The sequence below is a fragment of the Bufo bufo genome, chromosome 3, assembly GCF_905171765.1.
Source record: "Bufo bufo chromosome 3, aBufBuf1.1, whole genome shotgun sequence".
Classification (NCBI taxonomy): Eukaryota; Metazoa; Chordata; class Amphibia; order Anura; family Bufonidae; genus Bufo; species Bufo bufo.
In genome coordinates, this window is record NC_053391.1 from 616,005,018 (window position 1) to 616,030,731 (window position 25,714).

Here is a 25,714-nt window from a genome sequence, read left to right on the forward strand (position 1 = left end):
TGCGCCGATGACATCATAGTGCTCCGAGGAACAGGAGCAGTGGAGATGTCTGTGCAGGGAAGCGGCCAGACATTCACTGCGCATGCGCCAAACAGAGACGCGCACGGAGAGGATCGCATTCAGCAGGAGATGGGCGGGCTGGAGGGACGCGCTGGGCGGCGACAGTTTATGAAGGTAGACGGAGCCTCTAGGTGCTAATGACGCCCCCATAGCACCTATAGGCTCATTAGCATATAGATATAAGTTCTTATTTTAGCAAAACGGCTGCCCCAAAACCTATCATATTAGGATGGTTTGTTAGAGCAGACACTAGCGGATCGCTAGTGTCTGACACCTAAATATGTGATAGGAAGTGATAGAAACCCTTTAAAAATTTTAAGATTTGCTTCTAAACTTCAAAGCCTTCTAACGTCCCAAAAAAAAAAAATGTAATTTACAAAATGATCCAAACATGAAGTAGACATATGGGAAATGTAGAGTAATAACTATTTTAGGAAGTATCATTATCTGTATTAAAAGCAGAGAAATTGAAATTTTGAAAATTGCTAATTTTTCCAAATTTTTGGTAAATTTGGCATTTTCTTTATAAATAAAATTTTTATATTTTGACTCAACTTTACCACTGTCAATATGTGACTAGAAAACAATCTCAGAATGGCCTGGATAAGTAAAAGCATTTTAAAGTTATCACCAGATAAAGTGACACAAGTGACACATGTCAAATTTGCAAAAAAATGGCCTGGTCCTTAAGGTGAAAAATGACAGGGTCCTGAAGGGGTTAAAGGGGTTCTCTGGGAATTAAGAAAACCAAAATACTTACATATTACTTTATTATAAATATATTATAAATATATTCCCCAATGCCTTTCATTAGTTATAATGCCTCGTTTTGTCTGGGGAGCAATCATCAGGGGGAAATAAAACGGCTGTCATCCTATTATTACACACAAAACCTGTCTTAATCACAAAGCAGGACACTGAGCTAAAGAGCTACCTCATCTTCCTCTCTGCTCTACTTGTCAGGGATCCTGATGCAGATGATAAGATCTTCAGCTGAATCTCTGTAGGAATGGAGTTCATGAGGAGACATGAAGTACAGAGAGGAGGGTGGGGATGTGGTTAATGAGCAGCAGCACTTGTATGCAGTCTCCATTACCACAATCTGTCCTGTCCATCCTCTGTACTTCATGTCTCCTCATGAACGCCATTCCTACAGAAATTCAGCTGAAGATCTTATCAGCTGTGTCCAGGATCATAATCCCTGACAAGTTAAGCAGAGAGGAGGATGAGGCAGCTCTTTAGCTCAGTGTTGTGAAGTAACTTGTCCTGCTGTGTGATGAGGACAGGTTTTGTGTGTACTAATAGGACGGCAGCCATTTTGTTTCCCCTGATGATTGCTCCCCAGACAAAACAATACATTATAACTAATGAAAGGTTTTTGGGTATATATTTACAATAAAGTAATATTTAAGTATTTTCATTTTCTTAATTCCCAGAGAACCCCTTTAACTGGTGTCTTGAAAACTGTTATTGAGACACATCATTGTACTATGCATTTATTTGTGCAGCCTCGTATAGCTGAGGACTAATGTGATTGTGTCTCAGAGGTGTCAAAGAGGTGGAAAGGAACAAATCAAGCGAAATCTTTACATGTTACAGTACATAGCCACACTGGGGTTCAGTAAAGGGTTATTCCATCTTAGAATACTATGGTATATCGCTAGGATATGCTATAACAGTTGATCAGTGATTCAGTTTTGGCCACCCACTTCATGTGAATGGGGCTCAGTTTTAGTTTTCTCTGTGAGTGGCCTGTCGCATCACTGTGCAAGAATAATCTGTGAAGTAGCATTAGTTAAAAGGGTTGGCTACTTTACCCTAAACTTGTTATAGTACAACCGACTCCCCATGTCTTCCCTGTGTTCCAATCCCAATATGGCCGCTGATGGAGGGGCATGGGACCAAACCCATCCATCAGTGGCTTCCAGTACTGTGTATGTGCTTGTTGATGTGCCTGTGCTGGGTGCAGTTTTATTTAATGGAGGCTGATGGACATTCTGGTTACGTTCTCCTTAATCCACAGCTATGTTAGGACTGGAGCACAGGGAAAATGGGAGAGCTGCCTATACTGCAACAAGGGGTCAACATTGCTCAGTGGAGGATGATGACACTGGTGGGTTCACACCTGTATATATCGGTAAGCACTTATTGTGATCTGTAAAAGTTACAGCAAAACAGCCAACTCCTCTAAGTGATGTGGCACCAATTTTTCCCTGCACAACATTATGAGGATCAGTAGTAACCCAGCAGTCGAACCTTTATAGATGAGGAGATGAGGACATATCCTAGTCATATAACAGTATTTGCTGAGGTGGAAAACAAACCTTTAATGATACTGATATATAGTCAGACACAGGGGCGTAACTAGAAGTGACTGGGCCCCACAGCAAATATTTGTAAGGGCCCCTCCAGCGCGCTTCGCACCTCCCTCCTCCTGTGTAAACCCCACTCCTTTGGCACAGTGTAGCGGTATACTGTATATTGTGTGGCACAGTGTAGAGGTATACTGTATATTGTGTGGCACAGTGTAGAGGTATACTGTACATTGTATGGCACAGTGTACAGGTATACTGTATATTGTGTGGCACAGTGTAGAGGTATACTGTATATTGTGTGGCACAGTGGATGCTATATGCGTATAACATAAACATATTTCACATGAAAACTTACAGTTACTTGGCTTGGCCCTTGGGGATCTCGGATGCCACTTCAACACTTTGGCCGGGGGCTCGGCGGAGCTGATGTTGTGCTTTATCCTAATGAGAAAGATTTCATAATAAGGATTTGGAGAAGGGGCAGAGGGATAGCAGAGCAGGGGGAGGCTGGTGCTGCTACTAGGGGGTCATACCATGGGGGAGTAATAAAGCCCACTATAATGCCCCCCCCCCCAGTAGTAATAATTCTCCTTATAATGTGACAGTGCAAAAATACCCCCTTGTAATGCCCCCAGTTGAGCTAATGTCCCCATAGTCCCCCCATAATGTCCCAGTATAAAATACCCCTATATAGTGCCCCCAGTAAATTCCCCCATAGTGCTCCTCTCCCCCCTTCCTGCTAGTGCCCCCCATAATGTACCAGTATAAAATGCCCCATATATAGTGCCCCAGTAGATGCCCCTCAGTGTCCGGCTTCTGATAGGCTGCCGGTATAGTGTCCCCCAATAATGTGCCAGTATGTGTCCCCATAGATGCCCCCCCATCATGTGCCAGTAGCAAGTGCCTCTCTCCCCCCCCCCCACATGTCCCAGTATCATAGTGCCATCCCCCCCCCAATGTGCCAGTATCAAGTGCCTCTCTCCTTCCCACCCCCCATGTGCCAGTATCATAGTGCCAACCCCCCCCCATGTGCCAGTATCAAGTGCCTCTCTCTCCCCCCCATGTCCCAGTATCATAGTGCCATCTTCACCCCCCAAAAAAAGTGGCAGTATCAAGTGCCTCTCCCCCCCCCATGTGCCACTATCATAGTGCCAAACCCACCCATGTGCCAGTATAAAGTGCCAAACCCCCCCCATGCCAGTATAAAGTGCCTCTCTCCTCCCCCCCATGTCCCAGTATCATAGTGCCATCTCCCCCCCATGTGCCAGTATCAGGTGCCAACCCCCCTCCCCCCCAGGTGCCAGTATCAGGTGCCTCCCTCCCCCCCCATGTGCCAGTATCAGGTGCCAACCCCCCTCCCCCCAGGTGTCAGTATCAAGTGCCTCTCTCCCCCCCATGTGCCAATATCAGGTGCCAACCACCCTCCCCCCAGGTGCCAGTATCAGGTGCCTCTCTCCCCCCCATGTCCCAGTATCAGGTACCAACCCCTCCTCCCCCCAGGTGTCAGTATCAAGTGCCTCTCTCCTCTCCCCCATGTCCCAGTATCATAGTGCCATCTCCCCCCCCCCACAAAAAAAGTGCCAGTATCAAGTGCCTCTCTCCCTCCCACCCCCCATGTGCCAGTATCAGGTGCCTCTCTTCCCCCCCATGTGCCAGTATCAGGTGCCAACCCCCCTCAGGTGCCAGTATCAGGTGCCAACCCCTCTCCCCCCCCCATGTGCCAGTATCAGGTGCCTCTCTCCTCCCCCCATGTGCCAGTATCAGGTGCCAGTATGAGGTGCCAGTATCAGGTGCCAACCCCCCTCCCCCTGTGCCAGTATCAAGTGCCTCCCGCTCCCCCCATGGCAGTAACAGTCGGGTATTAAAAACTAATAATAAACACTTCTACTTACCTCCATGTCAGCGATGCGATGCAGCCTCTTCCTGTGTCCCGCCCTGTATGTCCATATATGGAGTCAGTGCTTGTATTTCAGAAAAGTTTCTGCTGGGATTCGAACCCACGACCTTCTGTATCACAAGACCATAAGAGCTGCCTTGCTGCTGACTGAAAAAATATGAGACTTCTACTGTTATAGCTGGCTAAGTGTACATCTATACACATGACAGCTGCTCATATATAAAGATATAGCAGAGCTGAGTGTGTTGGGGCAGCTGTCGTGTGTATAGATGTACACTTAGCCAGCTATAACAGTAGAATTCTCATATTTTTTCAATCAGTTGCAATGCAGCCTTTATGGCTGTGAGGGTAAATGCTTTGCCTGATACATTGGAGGTTGTGGGTTCGAATCCCAGACACATCAGGAGACTTCAGGAGACAGTAAGATTAGATCACATTAGCGAGGGGGCCTGGTCAGCCGCTGCTGCTGTGAAGGGGCCCTGAACATTAAGACAAGAATCGATATTTAACTAACTTGAAAATAAACTGTCACACACGCTGCCGGGTGCCGGGCCCCGAAGCAGCTGCTTCCCCTGCTTCCCCGGTAGTTACGCCACTGGTCAGACAGAATATGACGTACATAGCAGATATGTATATGTCATGGAGACAAATCACCTTACTTTTTTGCATCTCTTTCACATGAATGGGTGTAATATCAATACCCCCCCCCCCTTTTATTTCACATTCACATTACAAATGCATTCTAGCAACCCTAGATGAGCGGGACTGGGCTTCAATTAGGCTGGTGGCTCCCAGCCAATGAGGCTAATGAGGCCTAGGTATGTACACTTAGCTTCACAGCACATCTGTCAGAGCTGGGGTCCTAGGTTCGAATCCGACCAAAGACAACATCTGCTTGGAGTTTGTATGTTCTCCCCATGTTTGCGTGGGTTTCCTCTGGGTTCTCCGGTTTCCTCCCACACTCCAAAGACATTATGATAGGAACCTTAGACTGTGAGCCCCATTGGGGACAGCTTTAAGCTAATATCTGCAAAGCGTTGCAAAATATAGTAGCGCTATATAAGTGCATAAAATACTTAAATGAACTACAAGACAATGCCAGATGCCTAGGATTTCGGATGGGCTTACGATCATGTACCCAGTTCTCAAGGATATCAGTCAGGCTGGATCAGGCATGTATAGGGCATGACCAGCTTGAGTATTCCCTTGAGCATCTCCGGTAGTTCGATATTTATGGCCTATCCTCGGGATAGGTCTTCAAAATCTCATTGGTGGGAGTCCAAAACCTGGCACCCCACCTATCAGCTGTTTGAAGAGACCACCGTGCTCTAGTGAGTGTCCTGACCTTTTCACATCTTACCAAGCACAGCGCCTCACATTGTATAGTGGCCTCGTATTGCAGCCCAGGTCCATTCACTTAATTGCGACTGAGCTGCAAAAAGTCCATGTGGACAATGAACAATGGCCTCACCAAAAAAGCATGGCCTCTTCACACAGCTGAACTTGCCCGGTGATAGACCCCCCACCGATCAGATGCTGATGACCTATCCTGAGGAAAACCCCTTTAAAAAACATCACCTAATTTAACGGTAGTAGTGGGGATTAAGAGAGGAAAAACCTGCTACCTTTAAGTTCCTTATTGATGTTTTTATTATTAGTGTTACTACTATCATTATTTGCAGATAAAAAAATTTAAGTCGTCCTTAAACATTAATCAATTTAGATGGTCACGCCAAACAATTTTCTTCAGCAAAGAAGATAAAATCAATTAAATCAGCATTAGTGCTGAGGATCTGGAAGCAGATGAAGTGGCATAAGTGCTGAACATTGATGCAGGTAAATTGACTCAGTATTTGCCCTCCAGATACTGTATACTGCACCTTAAGCTTAATCTCTTCAAGGCTGGTTATTGATTGGAAGTCATAACCTTTATAGAAGCCTGAATTCGATATTATAGAGCATTTCTGTCCACATGAGGAGTATTACCGGCAGTATGGGCTCAGGGCTAAGAGTACGTCATGGTACCTCAACTATCTCAGGCCTTTGACTTGGTATTACATGAGGGGTGAAACATTTTTTACGACACTTTATTATTTTATTTCTTGTTTGTATAGAGTACTTTAGGGCAGACGAGTATTTGTGTTGTTCATATCATGAGTTGTTCTTACGTCTTGGAGACCTTTTATTAGCTGGACTCACCTGGTTTTTTTTTCCAGCCGCCTCACCCCTCCATATGACACATTGTAAGTTGTCCTCTTAAGTATGACAGTAATGCTAACATGTGCGTACAATACAACCAAAAGAATAGTACAATGAGTCACAGGCAACAGCACATCGACAAGCTCTACAACTTACCCAGGATCTCAAGAGAAGTTTGTCAAGATCCAACAGCAAAGCTAAAGACGGCCACACACATGATAATGACCGGCGGCATTGTGGCTGTTCTGTTGTCGGTGGGATCGTTCCACAACAACATGCCAGACTAAACTAGGCTGATCAGAGAGCCAATAAAATAAAATAAAAAGATTCTGTGGTGCTTGAGCAAAATGGCAAATAATTTTTACTTGTGTAGTTTTGGTCGACCATAGCTGAAATTTATGGGCACTCACATTTTTGGGAGTCATCATGAACACGCAAATTTTACAAATGATGGACTTTTGTATGTGCACCTTAGAGATGATTTTAATATTGATGGCTAGGCTTGAGCGAATCAAGCTTCGGATCACAAATCCGAAGTTGATTCATTCAAAAACTGTACAGCATTAGGCCCCTTGCACAAGGCCGTGGTGCTCCCATTAGGCCCCTTGCACACGGGGCACCGGCCGTGTGCATTCCGCATCACGGATGCGGACACATTCATTTGAATGGGTACGCAAATCCGGAGATGCGGTGCAAAACAGAAGCACGGAACACCACGGAAGCACTACGGAGTGCTTCCTTGGAGTTCCGATCTGTGCTTCCGTTCCGCAATAAAATAGAACTTGTTCTATCTTTTTGCAGAAAGGACGGATCACAGACCCATTCAAGTTGAATGGGTCTAGACCCGTCCCGGCCGCCGCACGGACGTTGCCCCTGCATTGGGGACCGAAAATTGCGGTCCCCAATGCACAGAACAGAACCAATACGTTTGTGTGCAAGAGGCCTTAGAATGTTTTGGCTCCGTGTAGCCAAATTTCGTCTCGGCTGAAGTTGCATGAGGCTTCGGTGAATTACTACAGAATTCCTATCTGAATATTTAAAAACATAAATAAATTTTAATGTTGTATGAAAACAGCATTAACAATGAAGTTTTTGAATGAATCGACTTCGGATCTATGAACTGAAGCTCGATTCGCTCAAGTCTACTGAAGGCCATCAATATTGGCAGGTGTCTGACAACCCACACTCCTGGCAATCTGCTGTTTTGGAGGATGCTCTGGTGCCGGAAGTTGGCATCAGAACTACACAGATTTGTCCACTTGTAGTGGAGAGCTGGTTACCAATATTGCCAACCGAATTTTTTTTTGGACAATTTAGGCTGAGTTCACATGACTGTTTAGCTTTTCCGTTCTTCTGATCCGTAAGAAGAAGAGTAAAAACACAAACAGGATCCTGTAAAAAAACTGATCCTGTTGCATCAGTTCATCAATTTTTTTACACATAAAAAAAGTACTGCATCTAAAAAACATATCTCAGATGGAAATTGCTCAAATGAATGACAACTGATGCAACAAGTACTTTTTTTCCCCGTCTATAAAAACGGATCTCAGGCAGAAATGGCTCAAACGGATGGCAACTGATGCAACAGGATCCATTTTTTTTTTTTAAAGGATCCTGTTTTTTTCTCTCATTCTTCCTCTGACAGATCAGAAGAACAGAAAGCTAAACAGTGATGTGAACTCAGCCTTATCTAAAAATCATGGACAGACGCATGGGCGTAGGAAGCGGGGGGGACGGGGGGGACGGATCCCCCCCAGGAAATAATGCGGGGGGGACAGATTTGATGAAATCCCCCCCAGGCTCCAGGGTTGCCACCCGTCCGAGACTCCGATCGCATATTTAAAGCTGTCAGTCACTCACTTCTGTGGTGGCCGGGTGATCAGCTGAGCTGCGCTCCCGAGCCTCCCCCTCCTCCCTCCTCCCTCCTCCCTCCTCCTCACAGTCAGTGATGCGGCTGCCAGAGCCAGGCAGTGCAGTGGTTAACTCACTGTTCAGTCTCCGGACTGCTCGCTCCTCCTCCTCGCTCCTCCTCTGCCTCCCAGTCCCTCCCTCCTTCTCTCTGATAAGGAAGTCAGGTCCAGACTCCACACAGGAAGTGACATCAGAGAGAGAGGCAGGGAGGGAGAATTTAAATCATTCTTCTTCTCCAGAGTAGACTCCAGTCCAGCTCCAGCAGCCTGCCCAAGTAGATCCCAGCCCAGTGCCCACTGTGCCCTGCCTGCAGAGTGACCAAGACAGTCCTGACACCTGTCCTAGACACTTCTAAAAAGGTATATAAAACATTTGAAGTGTGTAATGTAACAGTGTTTAAAGGGTTTCTACCACCAGAAATACCGTTATGTAGCTGACTGATATAGCGATGCGCTAATGTCAGCACTACATAACAGTATGTTTCTAACGTTAGTCCCTGCAGCCGTTTTTGCTAAAAAAGCACTTTTATTATATGCTAATGAGCCTGTAGGTGCTATGTGGGCGTAAAATCAGCACCTAGAGGCTCCGTCCACTCACCCATTATCCCGCCCAGGTCCCCTGTTCTGCCCGCCCCGCTCCTCTTGATTGATGGCACGGTCCGCCGCAGCGTTGACAAAATCCCGCACCTGCGCCGTTCACTTCTGTCTTCGGCGCAGTGAGTGAAGGCCGCTCTCCTGATGCCGGCTTCCTCACTGTGACGTAGTCAGCGCAGGCGCAGTGAGGAATCCGGCACCAGGAGCGCATCATTCACTCACTGCGCCGAAGACAGAAGTGAACGGCGCAGGCGCGGGATTTCGGCAGCGATGCGGCGGACCGTGCCATCAATCAAGAGGAGCGGGGCGGGCACAACACTGGACCTGGGCGGGATAATGGGTGAGTGGACGGAGCCTCTAGGTGCTGATTTTACGCCCACATAGCACCTAGAGGCTCATTAGCATATTATACAAGTGTTTTTTTAGCAAAAATGTCTGCAGGGACTAATGTTAGAAACACACTGTTAAGTAGTGCTGACATTGGCGCATCGCTATATCAGTCCGCTACATAACAGTATTTCTGGTGGTAGAAACCATTTAAACAGGTTTCAGAATCTGTCAATTATCAGAAAAAACGTTACGTTATGTAGCTGACTGACATTAGCGATGGGCTGATGTCAGCAGTACATAACAGTTGTATAGTAAGGACCAGCACTCGCTCTAATAGTAATTTCAAGTAGATTTAATGGTCACATACAAGTGATAAGTGACGCGTTTCGGCTACTGTGAGCCTTTGTCAAACGTAATGGATACAAGTTGCAAACAATTTAAATAGCCCACGGTGGAGCCGGAAATGACATCAGGTTACCATGACAACGTTGTAAACAGAGAACACAACCATGCAGAGATAATGATTAAACAAGTGGATGAACAGATAACTATCATTGCTTAACAGGGCACCATGCTTTGCAGTGCTACATTCTATTGATCATCATAATATTATTATAGTATAATGTTCCATACTGGATGCTAGAAACTGTACCAAACTTATACAGAAGAAAAAAGGAAAAAAAGAACATAATTAATTCTCAGTGCACCATGCTTTACAGTGCCACATTTTGCTAAACCTTATATAATGATGTAAAATACTGAATGCAGAGGTGCTACAATTTTGCGTGGTAAACTTACGCCCTGATCAAGCACTAAATGACATGGGTTGGAGTCAAGTTCTCTGTGAAAGAAAGAAAGAAAGAGGGAACATGTTGAGAGGGTTACTGCACACTGTAACTTACAGAAAACTATTTACATCATAATCACGATTTAATCCCTTTGGTTCTAGGGTTTGGAGGCGATGAATCCAAAAGGCTTCTCTTTTTTTGAGCATTTTACACCTGTCTCCTCCTCTCCGGGGCAGTGACACGCGCTCTATTATCTGGAAGCGCAGCCGGGAGATGGCATGTCGGTGTTTCTCAAAATGATACGGAATGGGAAGTAATAGATTTTTCTTTCTAATGGTAGATTTATGTTTGCAGAAACGGTCTTTCATCCTCATGGAGGTCTCACCGACATACACAAGACCACAGGGACACTTCAAGAGATAGACCACGAAATTGCTATTACAGGTAAAGAAGCCATTTATTTTACATGTTTCCCCTGTGTACGGGTGGGTGAAGTGTTCTCCTTTTAATAGCACTAGAGCAGTGTATACATTGAAGGCATGGATATGTCCCATTCTTGGGTGTTGAGAGGGTGGCCTGGCGTAGAGGGTGTCTGTCGCTACCTACATCAGCCCTGACTAGGATGTCTCGAATATTTTTGCACCTTTTGTAGCATATCATAGGTGGGGATTGAAATTCCGTAACATTGGGGTAAGCTCTGCTGAGAATACTCCAATGTTTGTTGAGGTCAGTCCTGCATTTATTGATCCAAGGGTCGGTATTTCACCACAAAGGGAACTCGTGGCTGTTTATCACTAGTAGTGGAGCTGTCTTTAGGCGGTTTCGCCTGTTGTGTATTTAATAGGTCTTGCGGATAACCTCTGTTACAAAATTTATCTAGCATTTCTTCCTGACGTGCTGTTTTCATATTGGTGTCAGACACTATCCTATTTGCGTGTGGCGGGGAGACATTCGAACCCTCGAACAATTCATGCAGTATATCAACTCTGTGTGGAAGGAGCTGCAGTTCGCCGTGCACTCAGATGGGTCTAAAATCAATTTCCTTGACACATGGGTTATAAAGGATGAGAAGGGGCAGATACACACAGACCTATATACCAAGGATACTGACAGCACCAGTCTGCCGCACTTCACCAGTAACCGTCCTCCTGCAGTCAACAAATCACTCCCCTATTCACAACTCCAGAGAGTGAACAGGATAGTGTCCGACACCGACATGAGAACGGCGCGTCAGGAAGAAATGCTAGATAAATTTTGTAACAGAGGTTATCCGCAAGACCTATTAAATACACAACAGGCGAAACCACCTAAAGACAGCTCCACTACTAGTGATAAACAGCCACGAGTTCCCTTTGTGGTGAAATACCGACCCTTGGATCAATAAATGCAGGACTATCCTCAATAAACATTGGAGTATTCTCAGCAGAGCTTACCCCAATGTCACGGAATCTCAATCCCCACCTATGATATGCTACCAAAGGTGTAAAAATATTTGAGACATCTTAGTCAGGGCTGATGTAGGTAGCGACAGACACCCTCTACGCCAGGCCACCCTCTCAACACCCAAGAATGGGACATATCCATGCCTTCAATGTATACACTGCTCTAGTGCCATTAAAGGAGAACACTTCACCCACCCATACACAGGGGAAAAATTTAAAATAAATGGCTTCTTTACCTGTAATAGCAATTTCGTGGTCTATCTCTTGAAGTGTCCCTGTGGCCTTGTGTATGTCGGTGAGACCTCCATGAGGATGAAAGACCGTTTCTGCAAACATAAATCTACCATTAGAAAGAAAAATCTACTACTCCCCATCCCATATCATTTTGAGAGACATGCCATCTCCCGGCTGCGCCTCCAGATAATAGAGCGCGTATCACTGCCCGGAGAGGAGGAGACAGGTGTAAAATGCTTAAAAAAAGAGAAGCCTTTTGGATTCATCGCCTCCAAACCCTAGAACCTAAGGGGTTAAATCGTGATTATGATTTAAATAGTTTTCTGTAAGTTACAGTGTGCAGTAACCCTTTCAACATGTTCCCTCTTTCTTTCTTTCACAGAGAACTTGACTCCAATCCATGTCATTTAGTGCTTGATCAGGGCGTAAGTTTACCACGCAAAATTGTAGCACCTTTGCATTCAGTATTTTACATCATTATATAAGGTTTAGCAAAATGTGGCACTGTAAAGCATGGTGCACTGAGAATTAATTATGTTCTTTTTTTCCTTTTTTCTTCTGTATAAGTTTGGTACAGTTTCTAGCATCCAGTATGGAACATTATACTATAATAATATTATGATGATCAATAGAATGTAGCACTGCAAAGCATGGTGCCCTGTTAAGCAATGATAGTTATCTGTTCATCCACTTGTTTAATCATTATCTCTGCATTGTTGTGTCCTCTGTTTACAACGTTGTCATGGTAACCTGATGTCATTTCCGGCTCCACCGAGGGCTATTTAAATTGTTTGCAACTTGTATCCATTACGTTTGACAAAGGCTCACAGTAGCCGAAACGCGTCACTTATCACTTGTATGTGACCATTAAATCTACTTGAAATTACTATTAGAGCGAGTGCTGGTCCTTACTATACAACTATCTGTGGATCTTCTCCGGGACACGCGCACCGCATCATTGAGAGCAGAAGTGCCGCTTGTATCTTCACACACACTTAAAATTTAACAATATAAACAACCCGCAGTTTACTGAATAAGAATATACCCGGTGAGCAAAAATGCTGTCCCCCCCAGATTAATTGGGGTTCCTACACCCATGGACAGACGTTATTTTTACTGACACATTGTTTAACTACAATGAATGAAAAATACAGGTCTATAGCTACGTATAGCTCCTAGATGGGACAAACCCAGACACAAAATGTATCTTTATTGAAATCGATAAAACAAATAAATAGATGCATAAATTGGCAAAGACAGACACCACCACATGGAGAGTGAACACAATACGGCGGGACATCAAGTTATAGTGTAATGACCGACATCACGCAAAGGGAGGATAAAAGGGAAAGCCCTGCCCAAGGGAGAGGGAAAGGTGGTGACCCCTAACTCACCTTGCGGCTGGCACCTGACTGCCCTGACGTCCCTAGACGGGTTCCTCACCCGTGCGGCGATCACGTGCCTAAACCCTGGCTTTCCCTAAAATGAGCCCTAGATAGCGAACGGGCCGGTGGGATCGCTAGTCCGCACCACTATCACTAAGAGGGAAACACCAGGGAGAGGACAGACAAAAAAGACAAACACATACACCCAGGTGGGCGATCACAATAGACCACAAAGGTCCAACAGGGATCCGGAGGGTAGAGTTCTGGACCAACTACCAGAGAACGCAGCAACACAGCTCCAGAAGGTCAGAATAGATATCCAGGCAGGAAGTTCTATCTCTGGCAACCAGAGAAGTGTGAGAGAGGAATATAAGGAGGTTTGGGAGTGCAGAACAAGGAACAGCTGAGGAGAAGGAGGTACGGATCCCTGAGTGAGCCAAAAGGGTTTGCAAAGCAAACCCAGAAAGCTACCATAAGGAAAACAGCCCTATCTTAAATAGAGCGTGCAGCCAACCGCTGCGACTTCCTGACCCCGGGTATAACGGAGTCAGGCGTGGTTCTCGATACCCTCGTGACAGTACCCCCCTCTCTACGAGGGGCCTCCGGACACTCAGGACCAGGTCTCTCAGGATGAGAGGCATGAAAAACCCGAACTAACCTGTCGGCGTTTACCTCAGACGCAGGAACCCACATTCTTTCCTCGGGACCGTAACCTCTCCAATGAAGCTTCACGATTTCACTGACGAATACCTAAGCAAGAGTCTTAGCATTAGGTAGTGCGGGTAATGCAATGAAGTGTACCATTTTGCTAAACCTGTCCACTACTACCAAAATAACTGTTATACCCGCAGACAAAGGTAATTCAGTGATAACATCCATTGACAGATGTGTCCACGGTCTATTGGGAATGATGAGTGGTAATAGAGACCCTGCAGGACGTGTATGTGAAACTTTTGCGCGCGCACAGGTAGAACAAGAAGACACAAAATCCAATACATCCTGACGCAACCTTGGCCACCAAAAACGACGAGACAATAGCTCCAAGGTTGCTTTACTACCCGGGTGCCCAGCAAGTGCCGAACTATGATGTTCTTTTAATAATTCGAAACGTAGGTTCAACGGTACAAACAATTTCTCTGAGGGGCAAGAGACCGGGGCGTCCCCCTGGGCCTCTAACACCTTCCCCTCCAAAACAGAGTGTACCGCAGAAACAACCACTCCTCTTTGAAGAATGGGCACCGGATCACTCACATTACCCCCTCCAGGGAAACAACGAGATAGTGCATCAGCCTTGGTGTTCTTTGCCCCAGGACGATAGGTAATCACAAAGTTAAACCTGGTAAAAAATAGCGACCACCTAGCCTGTCTAGGGGTGAGACGCTTAGCTGATTCGAGGTACAGAAGATTTTTGTGGTCCGTAATCACAGTGACGGGGTGGACTGCCCCCTCTAAGAAGTGACGCCACTCCTCAAACGCAAGTTTAATAGCTAATAGTTCCCTATTGCCAATATCGTAGTTCTTTTCTGCTGCAGATAGTTTTTTTAGAAAAGAAAGCACAAGGACGCCATTTGCCAGGAGACGGACCCTGAGACAGCACCGCCCCCACTCCCACCTCTGACGCATCGACTTCAACAATAAAAGGCTGAGAGACATCAGGTTGGACTAGTACAGGTGCTGAGGTAAACCTCTCTTTTAGAGAGAAAAAAGCAACTTTAGCGGCGTCAGACCATTTAGAAAAATCAGTCCCCTTCCTAGTCATGTCAGTAAGCGGTTTTACAATAAGTGAATAATTTTTAATGAATTTCCTATAGAAATTCGCGAAGCCCAAGAACCGTTGTAGTGCTTTGAGGTTCTCAGGAAGATCCCAATCTAAAATTGCCTGGACCTTCCTAGGATCCATACGGAAACCTGAAGCAGATAAAAAATAACCTAGGAATTGTATCTCCTGAACGGCGAAGACACATTTTTCAATTTTAGCATATAATTCATTCATCCGTAGGACCTGTAGTACTTGTCTGACATGCACCTCATGTGTTTTCAGATCAGACGAATAAATTAAAATATCATCTAGGTATATTACCACAAACCTGCCGATTAGATGACTAAAAATGTCATTAACGAAATGTTGAAAGACGGCAGGAGCATTGGTCAGACCGAAAGGCATAACTAGATTTTCATAATGCCCCTCAGGGGTGTTAAACGCTGTCTTCCACTCATCCCCCTCCTTAATACGAACCAGATTGTAGGCCCCCTAAGATCAAGTTTGGAGAACCACCTAGCACCCGCAATCTGGTTAAACAGGTCAGGTATGAGAGGAAGAGGGTATGGGTCTCGGATGGTTATCCGATTTAATTCGCGAAAATCTAGGCAAGGACGCAGGCCCCCATCTTTCTTTTTAACAAAGAAAAACCCTGCAGCCACGGGTGAAGAAGAGGGTCTGATGTGTCCCTTAGCCAAGCTCTCGGAGATGTAATCTTTCATGGCTTGTCTCTCTGGACCCGAAAGATTATATAACCTGGTCTTGGGTAATTTTGCGCCGGGAATAAGGTTAACCGGGCAATCATACGGACGATGAGGTGGTAACTTCTGACAACCCTTTTCAGAAAAAACATCCTCAAAATCCGAAATAAATGTAGGTAGGGTAGTTATGGAGGCGACAATTGCTATTTAAGAAATTTTCTCTGCACTGCTCACTCCACTCCAATATCTCCCTGGCCTGCCAATCCACTACTGGATTGTGCGCTACCAACCAGGGAAGACCCAGCACTACCGGAGTGGGAAGCCCCTCTAGAACATAACCTGAAAGCATCTCGTTATGGTGGTCCCCTACCCGAAGGTGTAAATTATGAACAATGTAGGTGAGGTTTCTCTGAGACAGGGGAGCAGAATCAATAGCGAATATGGGAATGGGTCTCTGTAACGTACAGAGAGACAAACCCATAGTGCGGGCAAAATGGGCATCTATCAAATTTACTACCCCTGCTCCACTGTCTAGAAAGAAAGAAATAGTCTCCGTCTTATCACCAAAAATAATAACCGCTGGCAACACAAATTGCGATGTACGTATGGAGGAAACGTATACCCCCCGGCTGACATCCGCCACACAGCCTGGGGTTAGTAGTTTTTCCGACGGTTTTTTGTTGCTTGGGAGGGGTTACCAATTGCTCCGGTTTTTTCAACCTGTCCCTAAGGCGTCTCTCTATATGGATAGAAAGGGACATAACCGCATCAAGGGAAAAGGGGGTCTCATATAATGCAAGCGCATCCTTAACCCTTTCGGATAACCCAGAGCAGAACTGACTCCTGAGAGCTGGGTCGTTCCATTGGGTATCCGTAGCCCACCTACGGAATTCAGAGCAATACTCCTCTACCGGCCGCTCTCCTTGTAAGAGTCTCCGTAATCTTGATTCAGCCAGTGCGACTCGGTCAGGGTCATCATATATGAGACCCAAAGCCCCGAAAAACTCATCCACTGACCGGAGAGCCTGGGAATCAGTAGGTAAAGAGAACGCCCAGGACTGCGGGTCCCCCTGCAGCAGGGAAATAACAACCCCCACCCGCTGATCTTCATTACCAGAGGAGTAAGGGCGCAGTTTAAAATATAACTTACAGGCCTCACGGAATGTCAAAAACTTGTCCCTTCCCCCAGAAAATCTGTCAGGGAGAGGGACCTTGGGTTCCTCAACAACCTGGTTACCAGTAGCAACCGCTGGGCTTGCGGTCAGTTGTAATCGCTGCTGTTGCTGGAGGACCGACGCCTTCAATCCTGCCACCTCAAAAGACAGGCCATGAAATTGTTTGGACAGAGCAGCAACTTGATACATACTGGATTCTAAGTAGGTAAAAAAAAAATATATATATATATTTTTTTACCTACACAAAATAATGGCCAGAGATAATGTAATGACCGACGTCACGCAAAGGGAGGATAAAAGGGAAAGCCCTGCCCAAGGGAGAGGGAAAGGTGGTGACCCCTAAGTCACCTTGCGGCTGGCACCTGACTGGCCTGACGTCCCTAGACGGGTTCCTCACCCGTGCGGCGATCACGTGCCTAAACCCTGGCTTTCCCTAAAATGAGCCCTAGATAGTGAACGGGCCGGTGGGATCGCTAGTCTGCACCACTATCACTAAGAGGGAAACACCAGGGAGAGGACAGACAAAACAGACAAACACATACACCCAGGTGGGCGATCACAATAGACCATAAAGGTCCAACAGGGATCCGGAGGGTAGAGTTCTGGACCAACTACCAGAGAACGCAGCAACACAGCTCCAGAAGGTCAGAATAGATGTCCAGGCAGGAAGTTCTATCTCTGGCAACCAGAGAAGTGTGAGAGAGGAATATAAGGAGGTTTGGGAGTGCTGGACAAGGAACAGCTGAGGAGAAGGAGCTACGGATCCCTGAGTGAGCCAAAAGGGTTTGCAAAGCAAACCCAGAAGGCTACCATAAGGAAAACAGCCCTATCTTAAATAGAGCGCGCAGCCAACCGCTGCGACTTCCTGACCCCGGGTATAACGGAGTCAGGCGTGGTTCTCGATACCCTCGTGACATATAGCATTGCAAGTAATGGAAAAGGTGGGATGGAAAAACAAATATAAATAAATACAAAATCAAACCACGTGGCTTCCCCACCTAGATAAAAAAAACATGATTCACAACATATACACAATACAGACCTCTCTAGGAGGTGCCACTAGCCGGGTCTGTATTGTGTATATGTTGTGAATCATGGTTTTTTATCTAGATGGGGGAGCCACATGGTTTGATTTTGTATTTATTTATAGTGATGAGCGGCATAGGTAATATTCGTTTTTGCGATATTTTGCAAATTATTTGCATAATATGCACAATCAATTTGTGAATTCTAGAATTCGTGATCTCCAGTCATTATTTTCACGATTGAGCAAATCGGCACTAATGATGCGCTTTTTTTGCGCAATACATGCAACTTCACATTTTATCAGGTCTGAGTAGATATTACTGATTGGTGCACTAAGTATTGTTGTGACATCACAGCACTATGTCTGTAGCATGTATGTATGGACAGCAGAGAAAAAGTAATTCCTATTACACTACCTAACACCCTGTACTGAAACCTATTAGCTACACTACTATATCACTATCTAACCCACACTGATTATCTCCCACTAACTATCTGTATTATATATATGAGCTAACTAACTATCTAATGTAATTGGATAAGGAATAGGATCTAAATGGAAGCACAGAGCACAGCAATGTCACTGCTCTCTCTCTCAGAACTGCAAAAAACAGCAGAAAATGGCTGCTGGGGAGGTTCTTATATAGGGGTAGGCAACTTTCCTATTGGTTGCTAGTGATGTTGCTAAGCTCAGACAAAGACATTGCAGCCTTCTCATTGGCCCACAAGCAAGAAGGGAGGTTACTGATGAAAAACAAAAATATCTAGAATATTAACGATTATGAATATATAGCACTATATCTATGTTTATCTATGTTATATCTATGTTTCTATATTCTACATCTTCGCGAATTCTCAAAGTACCGATATTTGCGATTACAATATTCTCGATCAACACAATTTATTTATACTTGTTTTTCCATCCCACCTTTTCCATTACTTGCAATGCTATAACTTGATGTCCCGACATATTGTGTGCACTCTCCATGTGTTTGTGTCTGTCTTTGCCAATTTATGCATCTATTTATTTGTTTTATCGATTTCAATAAAGATACATTTTTGTATTATATCTTTGTACTGTATATGCTGAGTGTCTGGGTTTGTCCCATCTAGGAGCTATTCATTTTTGACACTTGCGTTCTATTTGTGTTGTACAGTCGCATTCCGATTTTGTGAACACAGTACCAGCATTTACTGAAGTGAAGTGCCACCAGCCTCCAAAAAAAATCAATTTTTTTTTCACAGACACAGGAAAAAAGTTGCCTATTTTTACGGACTGTTCAGGAATTTCTGGGTAGTTGCCAACCCTGCCTATTACTGCAGCACTGCTCCCATTTAAAAAAAAATGGGAGCAGTGCTGCAGTAACCAGCTCTATCCACTATACAATGAACAGATCTGTGTAGATCTGGTGCTGAATTCCAGCACTGGAACTACTGCAGAATAGCTGATGAGTGGGGGTGCAGGGTGTCGGACGCCCGCCAAGCAGATATTGATGGTCTAGCAAGAGGATAGGTCATCAACAGTAAAATCCTGGATGACACCTTTAACAGTTCCAATACACACAGTCACTTAAAAATGACAAAACTGCTGTGATTGATTGCTGTGAAATGCATGGGCTCAGGGTGTAGGCATTTTAGCTGGGGGCGAACACTTTCAGAAAGCCAAAAAAAGCTTAACAGAAAGATCAGTAGGATATCAGATTCCTAATGACATAATAAATAAAGTTCTAGGTGCCGGGCCAAGTTTGTGTCGTAAGAGTACTTAGGACATTTTGTATTAGGCAGAATTTTCACACTTAGACATGTGATGAAACACGCACAAGATCCTTCTAAGTGGACATTTTTCCTTTAGGGAAAAAGGAAAGATGATTTAGATTTTCTGGGCAATAGGATGAAGTTTTTGCTGGCACATTCAGGAGGACTGAGTTGTAAGTTCTATTTTGAGAACTTTTACTCAGCGATACAAGTTTTATTTTTTTCCAGGACCCCACTGGTTTGAACTTAAACAACACTTGATAAAGTGCCACCTGTCTGGCTTTCCAGTTTCTAAAGACAATGGGGGGAGATGTATCATTTCCCCAACCCCAGTTTTCTGGCAGAAAAACGTTGCAAACACTGAGGGAGATTTATGAAAACTGGTTCGAAGCAAAAATGGCTTGCTTGTCTATGGCAACCAATCAGATTGATCCTTTCATTTTCCAAAGGAGCTCTGAAAAATAATAGTTTTTTCTCCAGTATTACTGATGGGCCTTGTGAGAATTGTGCTCTGGACTAATATAGTCTAGGTATGTCATGATATGTTTTGTATGTCCCTTTGTAGTGTGGTGATTTTATCCTATCATTAAGTAAAAGTTAAGTTTTATCTCCTTATTGCCTATAGGCCTTCAGACACTTCTTCATTGTTCTATAGTTGATAACCATTTACCTGTTATTTTTATGAATGGAAATATTACAATTCACAAATTCTAAGAAAAAAAATGACAATGTGCGTGTTACTTTGTGCGATCATAACTGTGAAGGAACAGTTATGTTTGGGCTTCCCTAAAGCCTCTTTCAGCCACATTATTTCCTTTTTCAGCTGCACAGCTAGATGCATTTCTCTCACAAGCAGGGGGTTATTTCCTTTGTGCCACCACTGTATGCAGTGACCTCACTTTCTTTTCTTACCACTATGCTTGTTTCCTTCTAGAGAGCTCAGAAAGCTGATAACGAGGAATAAAACAAAGAAAAACAGGAGGCTCCTGTGATATTTAGAAGCTATGTACAAGCAGTTGTTTCATCAGGCTCACAATCTCCTCCAAGGACATCCTCCAATCTCCGACAGAAACGCGCAAGATCATTACTTCCACTCCCCGTCCTTCCTATCATATGTGTAAAGTGAAGCATTGCCATGTTAGAGCTGATCAGCCTGGAGGAGAGTAGCAACATAGCAGATCAGGTGCTAAAGTGCATCAAGCAGAAAACATCCCACTAGATGTCTCCCTGACAACTCCAACTGGGCAAGGTGGTCAGCGACAATGGCAGGAATATTGTGGCTGTGCTACACTTGAGGGAAATAACATATGCCACCAGATTTGTCAGTAGGGACAACTGAAGCATCAACAATGTCACCCTCCTGATAATTATCTTAGAACAGATGCTCACGCTGATGCAACAAGGGATGGAGGAAAAAGAACAGCTTCTGCATCTTACTTCCTGCCCTGTAGCTGTTGGGGACCCATATGGACATGGAGGAGAAAGTGAAGAAGGAGGATAAGAATGAGGAGTTGCCACTAGAGGAAGAGAAGGAGGAGTCGCTTGTGAAGGAGGATAAGTCTGATGATGATGACAACACTGGCCATGATGACCAATCATTGCAGTGGGGGGCGCAGCCAGAAAGAACTGGGTCCTCAGGCACACTGTATGCTTGCTTGCTTACTTGCTGACAGGCATATCATTGGTTTCAAGCAATCTGATGACTACTGGATAGTCATGCTTTTAGACCCTCACTATCAAAGCAAAATGGTGGAATGTTTTCCTGTTGTTGAAAAAGAGGCCAAATTGCTATGTTACCAGGATACACTGTGTGCACAGTTTGCTGCAGTTTTCAGCGAGCAGACACCTGCCACCTGTGTGTCTAATCAGGAGTTCCCTATCCGCCGAGTCACCAACCTCCCACCATCTCTGCTAACAGAAGTAGCAGAAGCTGCAGCAACAGTCAGTTCAGTATCATCAACATGATGAAGCAGTTTTTCATGTGCTGTGCCAGGCTCATCATATCAGCATACCGTGTTCCCTGACCTAATGGACTTCTGAGCAGGCAGACTAGAACTGGCCCAGTTTGCCGTCACTGTACTGTCTTGTTCAACCTCCAGTGCCATCTGAGGGTTTTCAGCGCGGCAGGTGGCGTTGTCACACCCAATCGGACAAAGTTGTCCCCTGCAGTGTACAAAATGTCAAATTTGTAAAAAAAAATGAGACATGGATCAAAAAGGATTTTACCTCACCTCCGTCTTAGGTTAATGAGCAGATCTGCCATTAGAGTAGATTGCCAGCGTTATCATGCCACTGCCGCTGTCTGTCTCCCTTACCATCATGTTTCATATCGTATGGCTGCTGCCGAAGCTGCCACTACTGCAGCTGCTACTCCCCTTAGTGCCACTACCATTACCCCTACCCAGCCACCACTACTACTACTATTATTATCAGTGCACAGCTACACACATACAAATCTACTGCCTTGTCTGTTCCATGCTGTGCATCTGCCCCAATGAGCTATAATTTTTGGAGGCTTGTGCAGAACAAGCCACTGTTTCTTCTGATATTAACATGTGTGTGTTTGTATAAACAGGGGCAGGCATTGGCACCTGTTAAGGCATAATTTGGGGATGCATAATTTTTGATTGTTTGGTCCCAACAAGCCACAATTTTTTTTGTGATAATGCAGTGTGTTTATATACCATCTGCCCCAATAAGGGACAATTTCTTGAATGTTTCTAAATTAAAAAGCATAACAAATGTGACTGCACGTGTTTGTTAACACCGTCGACCAATGCATTTACCCATACCTACTGTATATGTCACTGTAAAACAAAACATGCAATGCAACAGCTCTCTGAAAACCAAATAAAGTACAAAAATGCATAATAATTGCTAATGCTATACTTATAAATTAGAGATGCTTGGCAAATACATTTTGTACAAAAGTATTTGAGCCTGTCTGCCGCACGTCAAGGCGATCTCTGTAAGACGGGTCCTAACACTAAATACTACCCTTTATGTGCCATGACGGCTACTATACAGTTGAGGGATTGTAGGTCCCACATGCATGCTGGGCCTGCTTTAATGTCTGTCATCTATGGTGCCAAAATGGCCTCCATTAATTCCAAGGAATGCAGGCACCAAAATGCATGCCGAGCCCACTCCACACCTCTCCTGGTGCAAAATGGCCACCAAAGAATGCAATGAGAGTCCACACTATACCTCTCCTGGTGCCAAGTGGCTTCCAGTGAATGAGGGAGAGCAGGCTAAGCTATATACTCACACTAATTAAAATCAGCCTATGGGGCAGACGAGCTGGTCAGGAGTGCACGACTGAGGTGTCAGCCACACCTCTAGTACAAACTGCAAAGAAAAAAGGGGGTCAGTCAGCACATCCCAATGCGCAGGGGCACGTTGCTATGGCTGAAAACAACACTGTAAAACAAAACATGCAATGCAACAGCTCTCTGCAAACCAAATAAAGTACAAAAATGCATAATAATTGCTAATGCTATACTTATAAATTAGAAATGCTTGGCAAATACATTTATGAGTATATAGCTTAGCCTGCTCTCCCAGTACGGAGTGTGAAATTTATGAATGGGCAGCAGCAGCACAGTGAGTACAGGCAGGAGAACATATTGCTGCTTCTGCCCATGCCCCCCGGAGGATTACTAACTCCTGGCATAGCACATGGGTACCCTGTATAGAGATGGCCTTGCGGTTCGCCCGGCGGTCGTTTGGCGGCGAACTTTGCTTTTTCGCGATTCGCCGAATGGGCGAACATATGGCGATGTCCGCCGGCGCCATATTCTTTTAAATTGTGAAGAATTTTGACCCATGACATCAGGTGGTACAGGACAGCCAATTGAGACGTTTCAGCACATGGACATACCCCCTACCTTATAAATAAACCCGATCTGGCCGCCATTTTAGATTCAGTCTTTTGCCAGTGTAGGGAGAGGTTGCTGTGTGGAGCAGGGACAGACTGTTAGGGACACCAAATGCTAGCTAATAGGGCTAGCTGATAGGTCCCTTTTAAGGACTGGTATAGGTGTGCTATCGATAGGTGTGACTTAATGAGGGGTGTGATATACTTATAATATACTTTCTAACATAGAAAGTATATTATAGTGCATTTATATTGTGCAGCAGTTGTGTGTGTTTCTGCTGCGATACTGCAGCTATACAGAGTGACAAACACTATTGGAACAAATAATTTCTACTGGTGTGATATACCAGTTGCCCCCCCAAAAAAGTGATTGAGGCAGGAGTGTGATATACCAATAATATACTTTCTATATAGTGCATTTGGGTAGTGCAGCATTTGTTTGCGGTTTTGCTGTGTTACCGCAGCTACACAGAGTGATAAACGCTATTGGAACAAATATTTCAACTGGTGTGATATACCAGTTGCCCCCCAAAATAAATTATTGAAGCACGGGCGTTATATACCAATAATATACTTTCTATATAGTGCATTTGGGTAGTGCAGCATTTGTTTGCGGTACTGCTGCGTTACTGCAGCTACACAGAGTGACAAACGCTATTGGAAGAAATAATTTCTACTGGTGTGATATACCAGTTTCCCCCCAAAAAAACTGATTGAAGCAGGGGTGTTATATACCAATAATATACTTTCTATATAGGGCATTTAAGTAGTGCAGCATTTGTTCGCGGTTTTGCTGCGTTACCGCAGCTACACAGAGTGACAAACGCTATTGGAACAAATAATTTCTACTGGTGTAGTGACAAACGCTATTGGAACAAATAATTTCTACTGGTGTGATATAACAGTGGCCCCCCAAAAAAAGAGATTGAGCCAGGGGTTTTATATACCAATAATATACTTTCTATATAGTGCATTTGGGTAGTGCAGCATTTGTTTGCAGTTCTGCTGCGTTACCGCAGCTACACAGAGTGACAAACGCTATTGGAACAAATAATTTCTACTGGTGTGATATACCAGTTGCCCCCCAAAAAAACTGATTGAAGCAGAGGTGTTATATACCAATAATATACTTTCTATATAGTGCATTTAAGTAGTTCAGCATTTGTTTGCGGTTTTGCTGTGTTACCGCAGCTACACAGAGTGACAAACGCTATTGGAACAAATAATTTCTACTGGTGTGATATACCAGTGGCCCCTCAAAAAAAGTGATTGAGGCAGAGGTGTGATATACCTTCTTCCACAAATACTGCTCTTCTATAGGGACTTTTGTCACAGGGTCCTTTTGAAAATGACAGGCAAAGGAAGAGGCAGGCCATTCAACAGGGGTGGTAGGGGTCGGGCAGGTGCACCAGGCCAGAGCCTAAGTGGGAAGTTGCAGAAGGTGCGTGCGATTACGTCAAAGGACGCACCAGAGTTGGTTGAGTGGCTCACTCAGCCTTCCGCTTCTGCACCCTCCTCATCCTTTCTATCTGCCCCCTCTTCACTCAAAGACACCGCTACCACCACCACCACCATATCCCCTCCGCTCGAGTCAGAGGAATTATTTTCCCATCCATTCCAAGACTTTACCGATGCGCAGCCATTCTTGGCATCGGATCAGAAAGAGGAGGTATCAATGGTTGCCATCCAGCAGTCTGAAGACAGTACCAAGATCAGCCCAAGGAGGGTGGTCCCCACTGTTGCTGCCCACTCCGAGATCTCTAATGTCAGTGGTGGTGAAGGTGACGATGATGACATGTCGATGGACATCACGTGGGTGCCCACAAGAGAGGAAGAGGAGGGGAGTTCAGAGGGAGAGACGAAGCAGCAGAGAGGGAGGAGAAGCAGGCAGAGCTCGCAGGGCACAGTAGGCAAAAAGCAGACTGCAAATGTATCTGGAGCAAGCTATCCACCATGTACGGTCATTTCTGGCACTCCCAGGATGCCGGCACATGGCTCCGCAGTGTGGGCTTTTAAAAAAATATCAGATGCTGACAATAGTGTTGCTATCTGCAGCCTGTGCTGTCAACGCATAAGTCGCGGTAAGCCCAACACTCACCTAGGGATGACCGCCTTAAGAAGGCACCTAGCCTCCCATCACCGAGCCCAGTGGGAGCAATGCCATCAGAAACCACAAAGCCACACTCCCGACGCTCCACCTCCTGCCTCTTCTCCTTCTCCTCCCATTTGTCCTCCACTCCACCTTCCTGTCGTCGCATTCATCTGGC